At 40.5% G+C, this 4,680-nt stretch overlaps 1 pseudogene; it reads left to right on the top strand.

Annotated features, from left to right (window-relative positions):
* The first annotated feature begins 2,072 nt into the window (after window positions 1-2,072).
* On the top strand, window positions 2,073-2,498 carry LOC149303920 (ribonuclease pseudogene; annotated as a pseudogene).
* Window positions 2,499-4,680: the final 2,182 nt, after the last annotated feature.

Here is a 4,680-nt window from a genome sequence, read left to right as displayed (position 1 = left end):
TGTTTGGGGAGAGGTTCTCCTTCATGTGTTGAGGCCCAGGACTGTTTATGGCTTTAAATGTCATCACCAGCCCTTAAATTCAGACTAGGGAAGTACTGGAAATAAAAGCATTTCCTTCAAAACTCATGCCTTACGGTTCTTATAAAATGGTTGGTATTGCACTTTATAAAATTGCTGGTTCACTTGGAATAAATTTTGATCTTGGAGCTAAAGGTTTGGGGACAGAGCAGTATCTTCCACAATGATAACACTAGCAACTGGTGAGCAAATATTATAAGAGAGAGAAAAGTACAAGCAAAACAGGACTTGGGTCTCTCAAAAATGTGCGGTAATATATGATAAACAAGGATATGGCATGTATTTCTGTGGTACATGACAAAAAAAATACTCCTCTCAACTATGACACACTGGCCAGTGGAAAATAAGCTCCATGAGCTCTTTGAGTTCATACTCAAAGATTGAGAAACAGGGAGGTACCTGGAAGCAACGGGGAAGCATTTCGGAGAATTCAGAATGCACTGGTGGATAGATTGACCAATTTACATAGCTTTGTTTCACTTAAACAACCTTCTGGGAAGTTCAGGTGTTTGGCATTTCCTGTAGAAAATCCCATCCCAATTTTCCCATGAGATTGTTCTATTGGGCTTTCTGTATATAAGGCAACCATGGCTAAAGGAGACTCAAAGAGATACAGAGACATTTGCATTTATCCTTTGGGAGACAACATCAACATTGTATCAGGTAAGAGGGATATCTAGGTATGCTTTGGTAGGAACTAATCTCTAGTGTTTAAGTGAGAGAGTTGAACTGGGAGATGATGTTGGTTAAGGCATCAGAACAACTGTGTTTGGGGGACCTCTGAGGGATTTCTCGTATAGCAGCAGTGGTGAACCTGTGACTTCAAAATGTTGTTGGACAGCATCTTCCATCATCCCTGTTCGTTGGTTAAGTTGGCTCAGTGCAAGGGAATTCTGTGAGCTATATTTTTGTGCACCAGTGCTCTCTGATAGAGAAGCCTAAATGTCTCACAAAGCTACAGTTAACAGAATTCCCTAGCACAGAGCCAGGGCCAATAAAGTGGCGTCAAACTGGATTATTTCTGCAGTGCAATTTATAATTTTATTTATTTATTTATTTATTTATTTATTTATTTATATCCCGCCCCTCTTTAACAAGATGCAATTGGGTTGTTTATTTAGACCATAAATGAAAGTTTCCTTTTTTTTCAACTCTTATTTTAATTAATCAAAGGCTCTCTGTGTAACATGTAATTGACATGTAATTGAACAGATAACAATATTAGATCAAGAACGAAATCTAAGACAATGTCAAAGCAGAAAGGGGGTGAGGTGGGGTGGGATAACAACAGGCTCATTATAAAAGACCCTTCCTTAATAGATACCCAGATGACCTTCTCTCTTGTCCTGCAGCAATTAAGATAGTGTTATACATTTGGACCTCTGTATCCACAGATTCTACTTCTGGCGTGACTAAGGAACCACTGCCTAATGTATGATGGACACTGATCTGCACTGGAATATCCTCAATGTGCATTTGGGCACCTGCTAGGAAGGGCAAGTGCACAACCTGAGTGTTCAATGCACATCAAAAATGCCCAATGTTAATGACATATGCCCAAAGCATATTGGAGAACTCTTGCTGGTCCCAAGATACACATTTTAGCAATTCACTGTCATGGTTTTGTTGCATTTTTGCAATGTAGCTATAGGTTCACAAAATTTCAAAGTGTATTCTGTGATGTAGGACCCCAGCCAAAGTAAATAAAATATAGCACTAGATGCTTGCAACTGTGGATAGCTGCTGCAAATCAATAATCACATACAGTCTAATCTAGGCATAATGTGTGGGATAATACCAAAGAAATCAGATATTCTCTGGCTGTGCTGAGACTGAGAGAATGTGCCCCTGAGAGCTTGTAAAGAGAAATTCATTCAATCTCCCAACTGTTCCAAGAAGACTAGCTTTCTCTCCTGACAAACTGTTCCTTTTATACATCTCTGCTTTTTTTTTTTTTGCCTCCCAGGTATCTCTTTTACCAGGCAGACCTGAACATGAATTTCAAAGGATGTGGGCCCATTCTCTTTGGATTCCTGATGGTTGTGTTCATAGTTGAAACCTATGGTGCTGACTATCCGACATTCAGAAGGCAGCATGAGGACAATCCCAAGAGCAACGTTGGAAAACGTTATTGTGATACCATGATGCAAAGACGTGGGATGACCAAACCTCAGTGCAAGTCTGTGAACTCCTTCATCCATGGCACTAAGAAGAGTATCAGTGCAGTGTGTGGCAAGGGAGGGAAGCCTTACGGCAACAATTTGAGGCGTAGCAATAAGCAGTTCTCTGTCACCACCTGCAAGCTCAGTGGAGGCTCTACCCGTCCACCTTGTAAATACAGAGAGAACAAGTCAAATAGATATATTGTTATTGCTTGTAGAGGTGGGAAGCCTGTACACTACGATGAAGGTCAAATCTAAGATGCATATATACTGTGCTCGACATTCCCGATATGAGAATATTGAAGCCATCTCTTATCCCTCATCTATAGAAAATTTAGCTTTGGTTTGTAAATCTGTGGAGTCAATTTGTCTAACTTTCCATTCCCATTTTTGTTTTGCTGCTCCACTTCTGTACTTTCTGGGTCTCCGTTGTGGTCAGTGGTTCACATGGAGAGCCTGCACATTTTAACAAAAGTTAGGTCTCAATGGCAAGGTTGTAAGTGCTGTGCTCATGTGCCTCTTGTGAGAAAAACTTAGCCAGCTCTGACCCATCAATGGAAAATGTATCTCATAAACCTATGAGGTCATTTTGATTAACTTTGATTCACTGCATTCTTGTTGCTTTTCTGATTGTGTACTTTCTTTGTTTTTATTTGAAGCTTAAAGTGAAAAACAGAAGGGGGGAAAAATCCCCTGAGCCATCATTCTGACTTTCCTTTAACTAATCCAGCCATGTCTATCTTACCAATTACTGCTAAATATATAAACTATGCACAGCATTTCAATTGTCTGGTGTTTTATTTTGTAGCTGTCCGATTGAATGTATGTGTATATGTTTTGGAGAATCCAAGGGTGGGAAGGTGGGTTTCAGCATGTATGAAACGCTGAAATATTATTTCCTGTTACTCATCTGGCTGCTTGAGGGGCTACCAGTGGACTGACTGATGCTTTCCCCCACTTAGCAGTGCTTTCAAAATTACAGAACATTCCTGTTTTCCTAGTGAGACATTATGGGTAAAGATCATGGCTGCCTCTGATAATAGTGGTTGTAAAACTGGATATAGCAAAGAAAGAAAGGGGAGGGTGGAAGAAGCGGAGCAGGAGCGTGTCTGTTCCGCCCTCCCATGCCTTTAACTAGTTCTGGGAGTCAGTTAAAGGCACAGGATGGGGGGAAGGTCCAAGGGGGGAGGTTGCCCTTGCCATCCCTTGAGGCTGAAAAAGCACAAAGTGTGTGTGTGGTGCCTTCAGGTCGTTTTCAACTTATGACAGCCCTAAGGTGAAACTAGCATGGAGTTTTCTTGGCAAGTTTCATCTGAGAAGAGGTTGCAATTGCTAGCCTGAGGCTGAGAGAGTGTGCCTTGGGTTTTCCCTTGGAGGTCTCACCCCCCCAGAAGCCCTGCCCCTGAAAGGTGGAAGTCCCTCCCATGGAAGTGCCACTCCCAGAAGGCAGAAGTCATGGTCTCAGGAGCCCCTCCCACAAAAGCAGCCCAGTAGCTAGGCCTTTAGGGGCCCTGGGGCAGAAAGTACATTTGGGGCCCCTACGTTTTTTAATGTCCTGAGTCCTACTGTGCACCACGGGTGCCATCTTGGCACACCACTGTTTACATGGGGTGTGTGTCGATGACGTGGTTAGTGCGGCTCCTTTGGCGTAGGGTTGCCATAATTCTCTACCATCAAACCAAGGAAAATGTAAGAAAAATATAATAATAATAATAATAATAATAATAATAATAATAATAATCCTGCCTCTCTCTTATGGATCAAAGCAGGTTCCATAAAATAATCCATAACAGTTACATCAAACGAAAATCATAAAATCACAATGCCCAACCCAAAATTTGTAGGACAAAATTTAGACCAAAATATAGGTCAAATGTTGGACAAAATTTACCCCCAAAAGTGGGGCATTCGATAAAAATGGAGGACATAACCAACTAAAAGCTAAAAATATTAACATTTTTTTTAAAAAAAAAATTAATATAAATCCTTATGTTATAGTGATCTTGTTGCACCTGTGAGACTAAATGCATATGAGGAAGCAGGCTTTAGAAAGCTCATGCTGCCAACTTCTTTCTTTCAGATAATAATAATAATAATAATAATAATAATAATACAATTCAAAGACAGAGAGTTTGGATCACCACGAGACTAAATGCATATGAGGAAGCAGGCTTTAGAAAGCTCATGCTGCCAACTTCTTTCTTTCAGATAATAATAATAATAATAATAATAATAATAATAATACAATTCAAAGACAGAGAGTTTGGATCACCACGAGACTAAATGCATATGAGGAAGCAGACTTTAGGAAAGCTCATGCTGCCAACTTCTTTCTTTCAAATAATAATAAAACTGAATTCAAAGACATGGAGGTTTTGGATCACCTCTGAGGTTAAATGCATCTCAGGAAGCGCAGCAGGAGGCAGTGGTGGAGGAGGCC

The sequence above is a fragment of the Sceloporus occidentalis genome, unplaced genomic scaffold (assembly GCF_023333645.1).
Source record: "Sceloporus occidentalis isolate IW3139 unplaced genomic scaffold, rSceOcc1.0.p SCAF_14, whole genome shotgun sequence".
In the NCBI taxonomy this organism is placed as follows: Eukaryota; Metazoa; Chordata; class Lepidosauria; order Squamata; family Phrynosomatidae; genus Sceloporus; species Sceloporus occidentalis.
The sequence above is the reverse complement of the archived record's forward strand: the minus strand, read 5'-3'. Positions and strand labels throughout refer to the sequence as shown.